A 20,889-nucleotide genomic window follows, 5' to 3' on the forward strand; every position below is an offset into this window, starting at 1 on the left:
GTTATAGATTGAATAGCAGTTACTTGTTTTCAAGCGGGTGTGTCAGGCCTACAGTGTGTGCTCTGCAGAACTGTTCAAGTGCACATTGCCAATCATATCTGGTGTCTCTATAGCGTGCTTTTACAAAGAAAAAAGGTTTCTAGTGTAAGCTAATAGCAGCCAGTCAGTGTCCTTCAAGCGGCTCTGTCAGTCCTTCCTTCAGCGTGTGCTCTCCAGAACTGTTCCAGTGCACATTGCCAATCATATCTGGTGTCTCTATAGCGTGCTTTTAAAACCCAAATTTGTTTTTCACTGTTATAGATTGAATAGCAGTTACTTGTCTTCAAGTGGGTGTGTCAGGCCTACAGTGTGTGCTCTGCAGAGCTGTTCAAGTGCACATTGCCAATCATATCTGGTGTCTCTATAGCGTGCTTTTACAAAGAAAAAAGGTTTCTAGTGTAAGCTAATAGCAGCCAGTCAGTGTCCTTCAAGCGGCTCTGTCAGTCCTTCCTTCAGCGTGTGCTCTCCAGAACTGTTCCAGTGCACATTGCCAATCATATCTGGTGTCTCTATAGCGTGCTTTTAAAACCAACATTTGTTTTTCACTGTTATAGATTGAATAGCAGTTACTTGTCTTCAAGCGGGTGTGTCAGGCCTACAGTGTGTGCTCTGCAGAACTGTTACGGTTCACATTGCCAATCATATCTGGTCTCACAGTAGCTTGCACGCATAGTACCACTAATCCCCCAAAAAATGACAGGCCACCCCGCAGGGGCCGTCGTGGTCGTGGTGCTGTGATTCCCTTTTGCCCTAGAATAATGCCCAGTTTTCAGAAGCCACGTACCCTGAACTTGAAAAGTTCTGAGGACATAGTTGACTGGCTAACACAGACACCCAATCTTGTACAGCCTCCGCTCGGAACCTTGATGCACCATCCTCCTCCAGCTTAGCTTCAGGCACCTCTCAAGATACCACTCACCCGCCTGCCGCCACCACCAAAACTAGCACCACAGCCTACTTGGTATGTCAGAGGAGTTATTCACACACCCGTTTGAAGAAATGAGTGATGCGCAACCATTATTGCTAGAGGATGTAGATAACAGGGATATGTCTCAGGCAGGCAGCATTAAACACATGGAGGTACGGTGTGATGATGATGATGTTGTACCCGCTGCTGCTTCCTTTTCTGAGTTGTCAGACACAAGCGAAGCGGTTGATGATGACGATGCGTCCATGGATGTCACGTGGGTGCCCGCTCGGCAAGAAGAAGAACAGGGCGAAAGTTCAGATGGGGAGACAGAGAGGAGGAGGAGGAGACGAGTTGGAAGCAGGGGGGGGTCGTCGCAAGGAGCTAGTGGCACAGTCAGACAGCATGCATCGGCACCCGGGGTCAGCCCGACAGCACGCCAATCATTGCATGCTGTGTCCACCACCAGAATGCCGTCATTGCAGAGCTCAGCAGTGTGGCATTTTTTTTGTGTGTCTGCCTCTGACAACAGCGATGCCATTTGCAACCTGTGCCAAAGGAAACTGAGTCATGGGAGGTCCAACACCCACCTAGGTACAACTGCTTTGCGTAGGCACATGATCTCACATCACAAACGCCTATGGGATCAACACATGAGTACAAGCAGCACGCCTACTCTAAGCCGCCATCCTCCTCCTGGTCCAGCATCTTCAGCCACGTCAACCACTGCTGTCCTCCTTGCCCCCTCTCAACCATCCACCACTCCGTCTCCCGCCTTGAGCAGTTCCCGCTCATCTGCCCACAGTCATGTGTCTGTTAAGGACATGTTTGAGCAGAAGAAGCCAATGTCACCAAGTCACCCCCTTGCCCAGCGTCTGACAGCTGGCTTGTCCGAACTATTAGCCCGGCAGCTTTTACCATACAATCTGGTTGAGTCTGAGGCGTTCAAAAAATTTGTAGCTATTGGGACACCGCAGTGGAAGGTACCCGGACGGAATTTCTTTTCACAAAAGACAATCCCCAACTTGTACTCGATTGTGCAAAAGGAAGTCATGGCATGTCTGGCACACAGTGTGGGGGCAAGGGTCCATCTGACCACTGATACCTGGTCTGCAAAGCATGGTCAGGGCAGGTATATCACCTACACTGCGCATTGGGTAAACCTGCTGACGGCTGACAATCAAGGAATGCGTGGCATTGCAGAGGAGTTGGTGACACCGCCACGAATTGCAGGCAGTCCTTCTGCCACCTCCTCTACTCCTCCTACTCCATCCTCTTCCATAACCTCCTCGGCTGAGTCCTCTTGTGCTGCTGCGTCTTGCTCCACATCAACGGCACCCCCCCAGCTCCCCAGGTACTATTCCACATCCCGGATACGGCAGTGTCACGCCGTCTTGGGTTTGACTTGCTTGAAAGCAGAGAGTCACACCGGACAAGCACTCCTGTCCGCCCTGAACGCACAGGTGGAAAAGTGGCTGACTCCGCAGCAACTGGATATCGGCAAAGTGGTGTGTGACAACGGAAAAAATTTGATAGCGGCATTGAAGTTGGGCAAGTTGACACATGTGCCGTGCATGGCACATGTGTGTAATCTGATCGTACAACGCTTTGTGCATAAGTACACAGGCTTACAGGACATCCTGAAGCAGGCCAGGAAGGTGTGTGGCCATTTCAGGCGTTCCTACATGGCCATGGCTCACTTTGCCGATATCCAGCGGCGAAACAACATGCCAGTGAGGCGCTTGATTTGCGACAGCCCTACACGTTGGAATTCAACACTCCTAATGTTCGACCGCCTGCTCCAACAAGAAAAAGCTGTTAATGAATATTTGTATGACCGGGGTGCTAGGACAGCCTCTGGGGAGCTGGGAATTTTTTTGCCACGTTACTGGACGCTCATGCGCAATGCCTGTAGGCTCATGCGTCCTTTTGAGGAGGTGACAAACCTAGTCAGTCGCAACGAAGGCACCATCAGCGACATCATACCATTTGTTTTCTTCCTGGAGCGTGCCCTGCGAAGAGTGCTGGATCAGGCTGTAGATGAGCGTGAAGAGGAAGAGTTGTGGTCACCATCACCACCAGAAACAGCCTTATCAGCATCGCTTGCTGGACCTGCGGCAACGCTGGAAGAGGATTGTGAGGAAGAGGAGTCAGAGGAGGAATGTAGCTTTGAGGAGGAGGAGGAGGAGCAAGACCAAACACAACAGGCATCCCAGGGTGCTCGTTGTCACCTATCTGGTACCCGTGGTGTTGTACGTGGCTGGGGGGAAGAACATACCTTCAATGACATCAGTGAGGAGGTGGAACGGGAAATGAGTAGCTCGGCATCCAACCTTGTGCAAATGGGGTCTTTCATGCTGTCGTGCCTGTTGAGGGACCCTCGTATAAAAAGGCTGAAGTAGAACAACCTGTGCTGGGTGTCCACGCTACTAGACCCCCGGTCTCTATTCTGCTCTGTGTCAGTGTGTATCAGGGGTTTTGAGGACAGTTGTCAATCCATATCTGCCAAATGACCCTATGTAGGAGGAACATTCCCTATTCTGCTCTGTGTCAGTGTGTATCAGGGGTTTTGAGGACAGGTGTCAATCCATATCTGCCAAGTGACCCTATGTAGGGGGAACAGTCCCTATTCTGCTCTGTGTCAGTGTGTATCAGGGGTTTTGAGGACAGGTGTCAATCCATATCTGCCAAGTGACCCTATGTAGGGGGAACAGTCTCTATTCTGCTCTGTGTCAGTGTGTATCAGGGATCATTAGGATATGTGTCAATCCATATCTGCCAAGTGACCCTATGTAGGGGGAACAGTCCCTATTCTGCTCTGTGTCAGTGTGTATCAGGGATTTGACTATCTTTATTCAGATTAAAAAATTACAATTCTAGGAAAAATTTAACAAACATTTACAAGAACATGTTATGCACATCATAGAAACAACGTGAACCTCTTTAAAGCCACAAACTTAAGACAAAAAATACGTACACACAATGTGTAAGGGTTTGAAAGAATATTCTCAATCCTTACATGTTTACTTTATCGTTTGTTTGATTTTTGTGAACCATATATAAACTACAAGCAGCGTGAAAACTATAAAAACTCAAGTGGCCATGCTGATCAAATTAAATAGTATGCTTTACACAGCGTATAAGGGTGATGTCACAGCACAACGGGAATCTAACAGGGGAAGAGGTGAAAGTCATCCTCCCCCTCCCACGACCACGCCATATCTGCCATGTGACCCTATGTAGGGGTAACAGTCTCTATTCTGCTCTGTGTCAGTGTGTATTATGGTCTCTGAGGACGGGGAACAGTCTCTATTCTGCTCTGTGTCAGTGTGTATCAGGGGCTTTGAGGACAGGTGTCAATGTTAGGTGATTTCTGCCCTTTATGGATTAAAAGCAGACTCTGCATCAACTGTGTAATTTTCCATGGGAGTTTTGCCATGGATCCCCCTCCGGCATGCCACAGTCCAGGTGTTAGTCCCCTTGAAACAACTTTTCCATCACTTTTGTGGCCAGAAAGAGTCCCTGTTGGTTTTAAAATTCGCCTGCCCATTGAAGTCAATGGCGGTTCGCGCGGTTCGCGCGGTTCGGCGGTTCGCGAACCGAAAATTTCGGGTTCGCGACAACACTATCTGTGAATAAAATCAACAATTAGTTGCTGTCCCCTAACTAGCTATTATATTTTTTACCACTAGAAATGGACAACAATGCAAATCACAAATGAAATGAACATGCTCATTCATTGTTCTAGTCATTTGTTCGGTTATACTTCCAAATGGTACTTTGGAGTAAAGGAATTTGAACGATCTGCATAAATTTGGATGAATTGCATAAGTCTAGTACTAAGTACTGTAAATAAAAATATTCTAGATAATCAATGCAGATGCATTGACATCACCAAATGAACATTAGTATATTAAATGTTCCTTGGATCACAATGCATATATTGCACAGAATGCTCACTGCAATGTATACAAAACAGTATAAATGCAGAAATTTAGTTTTTCACCAGTGGCTATAAAACCAAAATAAAACCACACATACATCTGCCAAAAGTCCTGTGGCCATTGGTGTATAATCGTAAGCCACCAATAAACATGTTTGTACATTGTGTGATTCTGTACTCTACTTCATATTTCTTGATCATTTCTATTGTATTCAAAATGTTGTATTTTATTTTTATGAAATGTAATAATGCAGCTCTCAAATTATGCTACAATTATACACTTTTTTTTTCTAGTGAGTAATTTCAGCACTGACCTGAGCTCTGCATTTACCATAAAGGAGTTTGCTGCAAACTAATTAAATTTGCTAGGTTTTCTTAGCTAATCATTAGAAGCATTTATTTATAAGAGCTTAGAAGTGTTTACCATGCTAAGTTATCGAGAATTCAGTAAACCCTTGACAAACAAAGTATATCTCATTCAAAATGAAAATTCAGATTAATAATAATATTACATTTAAAGAAGTGTAGATTAAATTATCACCCAGGGAATTTTTTATGTCAAAATATTATTGACCTTTTCATAAAATGTCTCCAATGTATAAATGTTATAACTCTTGATTAGAAATCACTTGACATTTATTTGTCTATTCAAATAAATATCTTTGAATGTAACAGAGGGGATTAAATAACCCACCTGTGAAAAGAAAGTATGAGCTGTGATAAATGTCACATTTAAAATGCAATTTGTCAATACATAGAATTATGCAACTAAATATATTTTAACTTTTGGGAAAATCTTTATCAACGCACTGGTGATCATTTTAAAACCTTGCTGACATTGCCAAGGTTAGATCTCAACAAATATTGTTTGAAATATGATGCACATGTCCATAATAACATCTTAATAAATTTGCTAATGTCATAGGGGATGGGTGCAAGGGATCAACAACACATGATTGAATCAGTAATATGATGAGACTGAAAATATTATAAACAGCAGTGCAAGACAGTGGACTATTTAAGAAATTCCATTATGCATAGACATGGGAGCCCAAAGTAAGTGAGTCTTTTGAAGGTTAAAATCAGGGCCAGACTGGGAACTAAAAACCACCCCAGAGAAAAATTCCATATCGGCCCATTAATGCGATGAGCGAGGATAGTATGCAGGTATAGAGGTGAAAAGGATAACTTAAAATTGAAAACTACTACTCCAACATCAAAGAGCTTCAAACTTAGTGATGTCCCGAACTTTTCGCTGGCGAATAGTTCCCGGCGAACATCGCTTGTTCACGTTCGCCACGGATGGCGAACACATGCGCTGTTCGGTCCGCCCCCTATGCGTCATCATTGAGTAAACTTTGACCCTGCCTGTACCTCACAGTCAGCAGACACATTCCAGCCAATCAGCAGCAGACCCTCCCTCCCAGACCCTCCCACCTCCTGGACAGCATCCATTTTACATTCATTGTGAAGCTGCATTCTTAGTGAGAGTAGGGACAGTGTAACTGCTGCTGATTTGATAGGGAAATTGATAGCTAGGCTAGTGTATTCAGTGTCCACTACAGTCCTGAAGGACTCATCTGATCTCTGCTGTAAGGACAGCACCCCAAAAAGCCCTTTTTAGGGCTAGAACATTAATCTGCTTTTTTTTCTGTGTAATGTAATTGCAGTTGCTTGCCTGCCAGCCTGTGTGTCAGGCTCACAGCATATACTGTGCCCACTTGCCCAGTGCCACCACTCACTCACTGGTGTCACAATAGCTTGCATTTAAAAAAAAAAAAAAAAAAAAAAACTTTTTTGACTGTAATATAATAGCAGTCAGTTTCCTTCACTAGTGTGCGTTTCAGGGCCTGCCCAGTGCCACCACTCACTCACTGGTGTCACAATAGCTTGCATTTAAAAAAGCTTGCATTTAAAAAAAAAAAAAAACACTTTTTGGACTGTAATATAATAGCAGTAAGTTTCCTTCACGAGTGTGCGTTTCAGGGCCTGCCAGGGCACAGTGTCACACCAGTGCAACTCATATCTGGTGTAACAGTAGTGTACATTTTTTTTTTTAAATAAAATTTTGACTGTAATAAATTGAATAACAGTTAGTTGTCTGTCAGCGTGTGTGTCAGGTTCACAGCGTATACTGTGCCCACTTGCCCAGTGCCACCACTCACTCACTGGTGTCACAATAGCTTGCATTTAACAAAAAAAACCTTTTTGGACTGTAATATAATAGCAGTCAGTTTTCTTCACGAGTGTGCATTTCAGGGCCTGCCAGGGCACTGTGTCACACCAGTGCAACTCATATCTGGTGTAACAGTAGTGTAATTTTTTTTTTAAATACAATTTTGACTGTAATAGATTGAATGAATAGCAGTTAGTTGTCTGCCAGCGTGTGTGTCAGGCTCACAGCGTATACTGTGCCCACTTGCCCAGTGCCACCACTCACTCACTGGTGTCCCAATAGCTTGCATTTAAAAAAAACTAAACTTTTTTGACTGTAATATAATAGCAGTCAGTTTCCTTCACTAGTGTGCGTTTCAAGGCCTGCCCAGTGCCACCACTCACTCATATCTGGTGTCCCAATAGCTTGCATTTAAAAAAAACTAAACTTTTTGGACTGTAATATAATAGCAGTCAGTTTCCTTCACGAGTGTGCGTTTCAGGGCCTGCCAGGGCACAGTGCCACACCAGTGCAACTCATATCTGGTGTAACAGTAGTGTACATTTTTTAAAAAAAAATACAATTTTGAGTGTAATAGATTGAATAGCAGTTAGTTGTCTGCCAGCGTGTGTGTCAGGCTCACAGCGTATACTGTGCCCACTTGCCCAGTGCCACCACTCATATCTGGTGTCCCAATAGCTTGCATTTTAAAAAAAAAACTAAACTTTTTGGACTGTAATATAATAGCAGTCAGTTTCCTTCACGAGTGTGCGTTTCAGGGCCTGCCAGGGCACAGTGTCACACCAGTGCAACTCATATCTGGTGTAACAGTAGTGTACAGTTTTAAAAAAAATACAATTTTGACTGTAATTGATTGAATAGCAGTTAGTTGTCTGCCAGCATGTGTGTCAGGCTCACAGCGTATACTGTGCCCACTTGCCCAGTGCCACCACTCATAGCTAGTGTCCCAATAGCTTGCATTTAAAAAAAAACTAAACTTTTTGGACTGTAATATAATAGCAGTCAGTTTCCTTCACGAGTGTGCGTTTCAGGGCCTGCCAGGGCACAGTGTCACACCAGTGCAACTCATATCTGGTGTAACAGTAGTGTACATTTAAAAAAAAAAAATATATGATTTTGACTGTAATAGATTGAATAGCAGTTAGTTGTCTGCCAGCGTGTGTGTCAGGCTCACAGCGTATACTGTGCCCACTTGCCCAGTGCCACCACTCATATCTGGTGTCCCAATAGCTTGCATTTAAAAAAAAACTAAACTTTTTGGACTATAATATAATAGCAGTCAGTTTCCTTCACTAGTGTGCGTTTCAGGGCCTGCCCAGTGCCACCACTCACTCATATCTGGTGTCACAATAGCTTGCATTTAAAAAAAATCTGAACTTTTTGGACTGTAATATAATAGCAGTCAGTTTCCTTTACTAGTTTGCTTTTCAGGGCCTGCCGAGTGCCACCACTCACTCATATCTGGTGTCCCAATAGTTTGCATTTAAAAAAAAACTAAACTGGCCCCAGGCCCGGACGGGCTGTCAAATTATTACTATATCAAATTATTAGATCAAATTACTCCTCACATCACAAAATTATTCAATACAGTTAAACAAAGCGGGAGGTTTCCTAGGGAAATGTTGGAAGCATATATTATAACCTTACCTAATCCGAATAAGGCGCCCACAATTTGTAGTAATCTAAGGCCAATATCGCTATTAAACGCTGATGTAAAATTGTATGCGAAATTACTAGCCAACAGACTAAAACCTCCTTTGCCCACTCTGGTGTCAGGGGAACAGGCAGGGTTTGTACCTGGAAGGCAAGTTGGTGATAACACTAGATATTGTATGGATTTATTAGAATGGGCTTTCAAACATAAACAAAGTGGCGTTCTAATGGCGTTAGATGCGGAAAAGGCATTTGACCGCCTCAACTGGAACTATATGGCTAGCACTCTGTCAGCGTTCAATTTTTCCCGATCCTTTATTGATAGTATCTTGGCCCTATATTCTTCGCCGTCTGCTAAGGTTTTCAACACAGGTTTCACTTCACGTAACTTCCCTATTACAAATGATACCAGGCAAGGCTGCCCATTATCTCCCCTAATTTTTCTCTTATGTCTGGAACCGTTGGTAAAAACAATACAAACACACCCTTTACTTCCAGGCCTTCAAACGCCCGCTGGCGAAAAGAAAATCGCACTCTTTGCTGACGACGTCATGCTGTTTCTTCGTACGCCGGCACAATCCATCCCCCACCTTATAGACACCCTGATTTTGTACAGCAATGTGTCATACTACAAGAACAATATTATGAAAACGCAAATACTTCCTGTCCATTTGGATCAAGGGACAATCCACGATCTGAAAGCACGGTACCCATTCGAATGGCGTAAAACCTCGATATCCTATTTAGGGGTAAAGATTGCTTGTTCCCACAAGCAAATTATTCAAGAAAATCATGAAACAGTCTTAGCTAATATTTCAAAACAAACTGGCTCGTGGGATATGGTAAATACGTCCTGGTTAGGAAGGATCAACTCCATTAAAATGATGGTAATAACCAATATATTGTACTTATTTAGGACACTACCGATTGCCCATCCAAACGCTCGTTTAAACAGATTCCAAATAGCGATTAATGCCCATGTTTGGAAGAAAAAACCACCAAGAATTTCATTCCAGTCACTCTGCTATCCTTTTAACAAAGGAGGCCTTAACCTTCCCAATATTAGGAACTATTATAGGGCAAAAATTTTAGCTCAAGGCCTAGACATCATCACTAATAGATCTAGGCCAATATGGCTGAAGGTGGAGGCTGCATGTGGAAACACTCGATCTTTATCTGATAATCTTTGGTCTGGGAATATCCCAACATCATCATCTATGCTATCGGCCACTAGGTTTTTATTGAAATCATGGTCCTCGGAGAGCTCAGCACTATGCTCTCAAGCGGAATTATTATTTGTAGCACCACTACAAGCCATCTCAGTTATCTCACCAAACATGCCCGTACACAACTGGATATCAAAGGGTATAACTCATGTACATTTATTATATACCCGTACGGGTTTGATCCCCTTTCCGGTTCTTCAAAACACCTTTGTACTAACGCCACGAGATTTATTTTTATATTTAAGGGTGAAACACATATTACAAGCCAGGGCGATAGAATATATTGATCCCTCCACATTGAGTACAGTGGGACGTTTATGCTATGCTTACAAGACGAACCAATCATCCTTAAAATTCCTTTCCCTCTGCTACATGCTGTTATCGCTAAATAAGAATAGCGGCAACCTACCATACAGGCTTCTTGGGAAAGGGACCTGGGCTTAAAATAGCTCTGATTGGGATAAAGCTGTTAGATTTACCAAACAATCCTCAAAATGCGTTACCCACTGGGAAGGGTACTTCAAAGTACTAATGAGATGGTATATGACGCCAGATAGACTCAGCAATATATTTCCGAATGCTCCTTCACTTTGTTGGAGATGTAACGCTCAAAATGGCACGATACAACATATTTTCTGGGGGTGTACGATGCTTACCAACTACTGGCTTCAAGTTCAAAGCCTCATAGCAGCAGTAAGTGGCCAAACATTACTGCTCTCACCAGCACATTACCATCTCCATTTAATACCAGATCTAGACGTGTTCCCCTCGCGAGCAGCGGTGCTAAACATCCTCATGGCGGCGAAGACTTGCATTGCCGCTCACTGGAAGAGCTCCGTATGCCCGAGAATACAGGAGGTAATTACTAAGGTTAATAATACCTACTTGCATGAAAAGGAATGGGCAAAGAGAGGTGACATGTCGAAATTCCTTAAGTTATGGAATGATTGGGACACAAATGTAAACTCCAAATAAGCACACTAACTTAACGATTTACAAACAATAGCAGGTACTGAACTACCCCCCCCCCTATGCTTGCCCCTCTTGAATTTCCCCTATCCATGTCTCCTTTACACCCCCCCCCCTGTTCTGTTAATTAGTTTAACGATTTCACTCTCCATTTATATGTGGACCGTTCAGGTATCCGCAAGGTAGTTAACCCTGAACCCACACAACTCTCTTTAGGGTTGGTCACATCCTGGCTCGGTAACGGTTTAAGTATACACATTATACTAAACAACAGAGGCTCAAGGGTCGGATAATGTCACACGTTCTCTGTACAGTTATTCTTTGTGACTAATACAATGTACCACTTGCCCTATAAAACTGCTGGTCCTCCTCTTCGACCTAGAGCTTGTAGATAGTATGTTCTACACAAATGATTATCGTTACCTGTATGTTTTTCCAAGCCGACCTTTGCGGGTCATTATGTTCTTATGCTTTACATTTATGAAACTGTACGATCTTACATGTTCAAGAACAATTTGCACGTTCCCTTTAAATGGGATGAGGGTAAAGTTTACCATTTGATGCCAAATGATCCGTGTTCAATTATGCTACGTTTTGTAATGATGGAAGTATTGGCACCTATGTATTCCCTTCCCTTTTTATTTCTGTACCCCATGCTTCTTTATTTGCCAAATTTTCAATAAAAATCAGACATTGGAAAAAAAAACAAAAAAAAACTAAACTGTTTGGACTGTAATATAATAGCAGTCAGTTTCCTTCATGAGTGTGCGTTTCAGGGCCTGCCAGGGCACAGTGTCACACCAGTGCAACTCATATTTGGTGTAACAGTAGTGTACATTTTTTTTATAAAAATACAATTTTGACTGTAATAGATTGAATAGCAGTTAGTTGTCTGCCAGCGTGTGTGTCAGGCTCACAGCGTATACTGAGCCCACTTGCCCAGTGCTACCACTCACTCACTGGTGTCCCAATAGCTTGCATTTTAAAAATAAACTAAACTTTTTGGACTGTAATATAATAGCAGTCAGTTTCCTTCACTAGTGTGCGTTTCAGGGCCTGCCCAGTGCCACCACTCACTCATATCTGGTGTCCCAATAGCTTGCATTTAAAAAAAACTCAACTTTTTGGACTGTAATATAATAGCAGTCAGTTTCCTTCACGAGTGTGCGTTTCAGGGCCTGCCAGGGCACAGTGTCACACCAGTGCCACTCATATCTGTTGTCACAGTAGCTTGCACGCATAGTACCACTAATCGAAAAAAAAAGACAGGCAGAGGCAGGCCACCCCGCAGGGGCCATCGTGGTCGTGGTGCTGTGATTCCCTTTGGCCCTAGAATAATGCCCAGTGTTCCAGTGTTCAGAGGCCACGTACCCTGAACTTGAAAAGTTCTGAGGACATAGTTGACTGGCTAACACAGGACACCCAATCTTCTACAGCTTCCGCTCGGAACCTTGACACACCATCCTCCTCCAGCTTAGCTTCGGGCACCTCTCAAGTTACAACTCGCCCGCCTGCCGCCACCACCAACACTAGCACCACAGCCGCTTGATTGGTCTGTCAGAGGAGTTATTTATATATCAGTTGGAAGAAATGAGTGATGCGCAACCATTATTGCCAGAGGATGTAGATAACAGGGATATGTCACAGTCAGGCAGCATTACACATGTACGGTGTGATGATGATGATGTTGTACCCGCTGCTGCTTCCTTTGCTGAGTTGTCAGATACAAGTGAAGCGGTTGATGATGACGATGCGTCCGTGGATGTCACGTGGGTGCCCGCTAGAAGAGAAGAAGAACTGGGGGAAAGTTCAGATGGTTAGACAGAGAGGAGGAGGAGGAGACGAGATGGAAGCAGGGGGAGGTCATCGCAAGGAGCTAGTGGCACAGTCAGAAAGCATGCATCGGCACCCGGGGTCAGCCAGACAGCACGCCAATCAACGCATGCTGTTGCCACCACCAGAATGCCGTCATTGCAGAGCTCAGCAGTGTGGCATTTTTTTTGTGTGTCTGCCTCTGACAAAAGCGATGCCATTTGCAACCTGTGCCAAAAGAAACTGAGTCGTGGGAAGTCCAACACCCACCTAGGTACAACTGCTTTGCGAAGGCACATGATTGCACATCACAAACGCCTATGGGATCAACACATGAGTACAAGCAGCACACAAACTCAAAGCCGCCATCCTCCTCCTGGTCCAGCAGCTTCAGCCACGTTAACCACTGCTGTCCTCCTTGCCCCCTCTCAACCATCTGCCTCTCCGTCTCTCGCCTTGAGCAGTTCCTGCTCATCTGCACACAGTCAGGTGTCTGTCAAGGACATGTTTGAGCGTAAGAAGCCAATGTCACAAAGTCACCCCCTTGCCCGACGTCTGACAGCTGGCTTGACTGAACTCTTAGCCCGCCAGCTTTTACCATACATATAATTTGTAGCTATTGGGACACCGCAGTGGAAGGTACCCGGCCGAAATTTCTTTGCACAAAAGGCAATCCCCAACCTGTACTTGATTGTGCAAAAGGAAGTAATGGCATGTCTGGCACACAGTGTTGGGGCAAGGGTCCATCTGACCACTGATACCTGGTCTGCAAAGCATGGTCAGGGCAGGTATATCACCTACACTGCGCATTGGGTAAACCTGCTGAAGGCTGCCAAGCATGGAATGCGTGGCTCTGCAGAGGAGTTGGTGACACCGCCACAACTTGCAGGTGGACCTGCTGCCACCTCCTCTACTCCTCCTACTCCATCCTCTTCCATAACCTCCTCGGCTGAGTCCTCTTCTGCTGCTGTGTGTTGCTCCACATCAACGGCACCCCCCCAGCTCCACAGGTACTGTTCCACATCCCGGATATGGCAGTGTCACGCCGTCTTGGGATTGACTTGCCTGAAAGCAGACAGTCACACCGGACCAGCACTCCTGTCCGCCCGGAATGCACAGGTGGATCAGTGGCTGACTCCGCACCAACTGGAGATCGGCAAAGTGGTTTGTGACAACGGAAGAAATTTGTTGGCGGCATTGCATTTGGGCAAGTTGACACATGTGCCGTGCATGGCACATGTGTGTAATCTGATCGTAAAACGCTTTGTGCATAAGTACCCAAGCTTACAGGACGTCCTTAAGCAGGCCAGGAAGGTGTGTGGCCATTTCAGGCGTTCCTACACGGCCATGGCATACTTTTCCGATATCCAGCGGCGAAAGAACATGCCAGTGAGGCGCTTGATTTGCGACAGCCCGACTTGTTGGAATTCAACACTCCTAATGTTCGACCGCCTGCTCCAACAAGAAAAAGCCGTTAACGAGTATTTGTATGACCGGGGTGCTAAGACAGCCTCTGCGGAGCTGGGGATTTTTTTGCCACATTACTGGACGCTCATGCGCAATGCCTGTAGGCTCATGCGTCCTTTTGAGGAGGTGACAAACCTAGTCAGTCGCACCGAAGGCACCATCAGCAACATCATACCATTTGTTTTCTTCCTGGAGCGTGCCCTGCGAAGAGTGCTGAATCAGGTCGTAGATGAGATTGCAGAGGAAGAGTTGTGGTCACCATCACCACCAGAAACAGCCTCATCAGCATCGCTTGCTGGACCTGCGATGTGAGGAAGAGGAGTCCGAGGAGGAATGTGGCTTTGAGGAGGAGGAGGAAGACCAACCACAACAGGCATCCCAGGGTGCTCGTTGTCACCTATCTGGTACCCGTGGTGTTGTACGTGGCTGGGGGGGAAGAACATACCTTCAGAGAGATCACTGAGGACGAGGAACAGGACATAAGTAGCTCGGCATCCAACCTTGTGCAAATGGGGTCTTTCATGCTGTCATGCCTGTTGAGGCACCCTCGTATAAAAAGGCTGAAGGAGAATGACCTGTACTGGGTGTCCACGCTACTAGTGACTTAGTTATCACTACTGAAGTCTGACGGAAATTCATATAGCTCAAAACCTGACCTTTTGACTTCTTCAATTTTCATTCTTTATTTACACAACGAGTCAGTCTAGGTATTTGACATGGATTTGAATTTCACAACGTGATTAACTGGATTTGACTGTCAATCTGAATTCTTGATTTCTCCGGCTATGTTTTCTTGCTGTAGAAATGTTATAATGTCGCAGCATCACTAAAAAGTAACTCTATATCAATACAAAGTTACACAACTTGTAGCTGCAACATTGTTACGAATTCTTAGCATCACGAAGCAAGTAGCATGAAAATAACTAACTTGATTATTACAGGCATGATCCTTAGGAATGCCTCAGAGATCGTAATGCCACTTAAATGAACTTAAATGTTTATTGTCTCCCAGGAATACCATGGCATTAGCTTACTTTGATGTGTGCTACAAATTACCACATTTGTAGCCCCATTAGACAGTAGCTATTCATTTATCAAGGAAGAATTTTGGCACTACAAGAGTTAATCAACTTGGCCGCTGATGTCAGACGGCAAGTCCGTTGATTGGCCGAATTCAAAGGGCTCATTAGCATATGGATGCTCGTTATTTTTGGCGCCCAAATGAGGTCACATGCCTTCCTCTGATTGGTCAAACAGGTATCAGCAGCTACCAGCACACATTTAAAAGGAGACTTATATATATAGTTAGCTGCTCCCATAAGTCTTAGAGTATAGTTAGCTGCTCCCAAACAACATGTCCAGTGTAATGAGGTGAAAAAATAAGAAGGTGAAAATGAAAGTGATCTAATGTGTAGAACCATACTTAGATTGTTGGTTACCTACACATAGTGACAGTGCCCTAGTGAAAAAATAAGTGAAAGGAAAGAGAAACCTGACGCACGTTTCGGTGCTTTCAGTAATGCACCTTCGTCAGGGGCTGGAGGGAGACTGACCTCTGTCCTCCTGGTATTCCTGCAAGCTTTTATCATTCCTTTTTTCACATAATATGGGTAAGATATACTGTGAGCCTTAAATATAACCAGTAGGTCTCATTACAGTTAACTAGCCCTTATATATGTGGGTATGATTGCAGATTGGTCTTGTTGATAATTTGTAAGATTATTCTTTAATTCTGTTCGCTCTATTTAGATACCTCCACAGATGCTAGTTGTGGCCTTTAGAGCCTTATAACTAAGTCTGCTCCCAGCATAAGGACCAGTGTTCCTAGTCAATACTTTACTTAGCAACCGAAGCTAAGTTTATCTATTGTCTGTAGCTATCAGAATTGACCAACCATGATTAAAGTCTAATATCTGTAGCATTTTAAAGACTAATCTATATGTACCCTATTGACTAAGACATTTTGAGGTGAGCCACTGAGGCTACATTTTTTACCCAATTCGGGTATTTGACCACCTATTTTGTTACACTTGCTAAATGACTCTTTATGTTCATATTATTAATTAATTTGGAAATCCCATCTCTCCTATTCCAGTATTTACTATAGACTTCTGGATTTGGTGTCCAGATGGTCTAAGTAATTTCTTTCTCTAAGGATAGGAGTTATACCGTAACACCATCAGTGTGTGGATTAATATATAAGGATAGGAGTCATACCGTACCACCATAAGTGTCTGGATCAATATATAAGGATAGGAGTTCTACTTTACCACCATCAGTGTCTGGATTACTTTTTAATAATGGGAGTTATACCGCACCACTATCAGTGTCTGGATCACTATTTAATGATGGGAGTTATACCGTACCACTGTCAGTGTCTGGATCAATATACAAGGGTAGGAGTTATACCGTACCACCATCAGTGTCTGGATCTAAATATAAGGATAGGAGTTATATCATACCACCATCAGTGTCTGGATCACTATTTAAGGATGGGAGTTATATAGTACCACCATCAGTGTCTGGATCACTATTTAATAATGGGAGATGTACCATATCACCATCAGTGTCTGGATCAATATATAAGGGTAGGAGTTATACTGTACCACCATCAGTATCTAGATCAATATATAAGGATAGGAGATCTACCGTACCACCATCAGTGTCTGAATCACTATTTAATGATGGGAGTTATACCGTACCACAATCAGTGTCTGGATCACTATTTGATGATGGGAATTATTCTGTACCACCATCAGTGTCTGGAACAATATATAAATAAAGGAGTTATACCGTACCACCATCAGTGTCTGGATCAATATATAAGGATAGGAGTTCTACCGTACCACCATCAGTGTCTGGATAACTATTTAATGATGGAAATTGTTCTGTATCACCATCAGTGTCTGGATCAATATATAACGATATATATAAGGATAAGAGTTACACCGTACCACCATCAGTGTGTGGATTAATATATAAGGATAGGAGTCATACCATACCACCATCAGTGTCCGGATCAATACATAAGGATAGGAGTTCTACCGTACCACCATCAGTGTCTGGATCACTATTTAATGTTGGGAGTTGTACCATACCACCATCAGTGTCTGTATCAATATATAATGATAGGAGTTATACCATACCACCATCAGTGTCTGGATCAATGTATAATGATAGAAGTTATACCGTACCACAGTCTGTGGAAACTCCTGTAGAAAGTACTTGATAGTACTTGATAACGACAGTCTCTCTTTTTTTTTTTTACACATAAGGATGAAAAAACAACGTAGTAGTTGGGAGAAGCTGAAGGCTAAGAAAGAGGAAGAAAATCAAATGCAAAAATTCTTGTCTAAAACAAAGAAAAATTACAGACTTCTGTGGAAAAAGCACATCTGGAACAAGCAGTTCAACTGATATACATGCTTCCACTTCAGATGCTTCAAGTTCAAGCAGTGCCATTGATGTCAGTGCATCCAGTTTGGTTGCTACATGTGCAACTAGTGCAGGAACAGCTGGATCCACTGAGTTGGACTACGGAAATATAACAAAACAGCAAGATTAAATGTATTCAAATGATATTGAAGATTGGAATATGTGTGATGCCTTGAGGGAATATTTTTTTGTGAAAATGGTTTTGCCAACTGTCAACATATGGACAGTGATTTTAGTGCCTCAGACACTGTACAAAGTCATTGTTTTTCCAGGAACAGTTGAATGGAGAAAAAATTAAGCATGACTGGCTGTGTTATTCTCTGAAAACTGGCAAGGTTTTTTGTGCTCTTTGCAAACTATTTTTGAAAGACGAAACACATTTGACTTCAACTGGTTATTCAGATTGGCGACATGCCACAAGAGATTTAAGCAGGCATGAAAATAGTGCTTCTCATGGAAAAGCAATTGAAACCCTTATCAGGAGAAAAACTTCTGGTCAACGCACAGACAAAGATCTTGTTAAACAGTATGAGAATCAGAAACAATATTGGCATAAAATATGTTGCCGTATCCTGAGTGTTTTAAAGCTACTTTCATCACGAGGTCTTCCTTTTTGAGGAAGTGATGAAGTTATTGGATCTGTACACAATGGGAATTATTTGGGCTGCCTTGAGCTGTTAGCTGAATGTGATCCATTCCTCGCCGAACATATTCAAAAGCATGGCAACAAAGGAAGAGGTCACATAGTGTACCTGTCATCAACAATATGTGATGAGTTTATTGAATTGATTGGTCAGAAAGTGCTACAGCAGATTGTAAATGCAATTAAAGAAGTCAAATATTATTCAATTTTTTTTTTATTCCACCCCTAACATTGCACATTCTGATCAACCGACCATTATATTTCACTATGTACTTGCCAGTGGTCCAGTGGAGCGTTTTACAAAATGTATCCCAATATCTGGACATACTGGTATAGAACTAGCAAACACAGTTCTTCAATTTCTGGAAGAAAGTGGTATTTCCATCAAAGACTGTAAGGGCCAGCCATATGGTAATGCATCTAATTTGAGTGGCAAATATAATGGTATGCAGGCCTTAATTCTGGAAAAAATCCACTGGCTGAATACATTCCTTGTTGTGCACATTCACTAAACCTTGTAGGACAAAATACCGTAAACAGCTGTCCAGTTACAGTTTCATTCTTTAATTTTGTTCAGCAGTTATATTGTTTTTTTTGTTCAACTCATCGGTGGAATCTGTTAACAAACCTTTTCAAAACGTGTGGTATACCCACATTAAAGAGGTTAGCTGATACTCGTTGGTCTGCTCATCATGATGCTGTGAATGCCTTACAAAAAGGATATAGTACTATTAAAGAAGTCCTTGCAATTATTTTGAATGATGAGTCCACAAAGGGAGAGATCTGTTTACAAGCAAAGGGCCTAAGCAGTGTTATAGATCAGCTGGAAACTGGAATAATGATTGTAAAAAAAGTCTGTTTTTTACCCAGGTTTCACAGAACCAGTCAGAGTCTCCAAGATGCAAAATTAGATTTACATACAGCAACAGGCATGCTGAACTCTCTGAAGGATTTTTTTCAGTCTCTACATTCTAGATTCTCTGAATTTGAACAGCAGGGCAAAGATATTGCCTGCTGCGTGGAGTACCAGCTAGCACGTAGAAGGAAAATTAAAAGAAATAGGAGGTGGGACTATGGTGATGCAGGAAATGCTGATGCTGATATGACACTTTCTGAGAAGTTTAAAGTGCACACCTTTGATCTTATAATTGACCAACTGACAGAATCCATGAGGCACAGACAAGCAGCATACAGCGTCATTCAGGAAAGATTTGGCTTGCTGTCAGAAATGTGCACTCTAGCAACAGATAGTCTATGCTCCAAAGCCAGAACACTAGTGACACAATATCCTGAAGATCTCGACCAACTGTTTGCAGAAGAAATTGCACAGTTTGCCTCTCTTTTCAAAATGTACCTGCAAATCCCCCTGCAAATAAAGTCACTCACGAGAGTCAAGAAATACAGATGTACAAGTTTGTGGTCACACAATACCTAGTTGGTGCATTTCCATACACACATGTGACCCTCCGCATGTATTTGTGTTTAGTGGTCAGCAACTGCAATGGTGAGCGTTTGTTTTCAACATTAAAACATGTAAAAAAATGAACTAAGATCTTCCATGGGTCAGGAGCATTTAAATGCACTCTCTCTGTTATGCATTGAATATGGGTTGCTGAATGAGCTTAAGCTTGATTCTAAAATTGAAGGATTTGCAAGCAAAAAGGCAAGAAAAGTATATGTAGTTTAATTTTAATCTGGCTGTTTTATTTGTTTAGGTTAAAATGCAGTTTAGGGTTGAGTGAATAGCCCTGTTTTTGTGTTTATAACTTACTCTCTGCACCATAACCGTAACAACAGGCAGTAGTGATTATAATGCTTGGAGTAATACTTTAATGAGCATATTTATATGTATGCATCATACATTTATATATATATATATATATATATATATATATATATATATAATTTATTTTTTATATGGTTTACGTTCTATTGTTGTGAATGTTGTATTTATTATGGCTTTATTTAACCCCTTAGTGACCAGACCGTTTTTCAATTTTCCTACCGTTAAGGACCAGGACTATTTTTACATTACTGCGGTGTTTGTGTTTAGCAGTATTTTTACACTACTACACTAGTTGTTGTGGATCGATTCACAAAGATGTCTTATTTTCTTCCATTAGAAGAAGAAAGAAATTAACTTACCGTTTATACTCGAGTATAAGCCGACCCGAATATAAGCCGAGGCCCCTAATTTTACCCCAAAAAACTGGGAAAACGTATTGACTCGAGTATAAGACTAGGGTGGGAAATGTAGCAGCTACTGGTAAATTTCTAAATAAAATTAGATCCTCAAAAAATTATATTAATTGAATATTTATTTACAGTGTGTGTATATAATGAATGCAGTGTGTGCGTATGAATGCAGTGTGTGCGTATGAATGCAGTGTGCGTATGAGTGCAGTGTGCGGATGAGTGCAGTGCGTGTATGAGTGCAGTGCGTGAGTGCAGTGTGTGTGTGTATGAGTGCAGTGTGTGTGTGCAGTGCGTGTATGAGTGCAGTGCGTGTATGAGTGCAGTGTGTGAGTGCAGTGCGTGTATGAATGCAGTGTGTGAGTGCAGTGTGTGTGTATGAGTGCAGTGTGTGTGTGTATGAGTGCAGTGTGTGAGTGCAGTGCG

The sequence above is a fragment of the Pelobates fuscus genome, chromosome 8 (genome assembly GCF_036172605.1).
Source record: "Pelobates fuscus isolate aPelFus1 chromosome 8, aPelFus1.pri, whole genome shotgun sequence".
Lineage (NCBI taxonomy): Eukaryota > Metazoa > Chordata > Amphibia > Anura > Pelobatidae > Pelobates > Pelobates fuscus.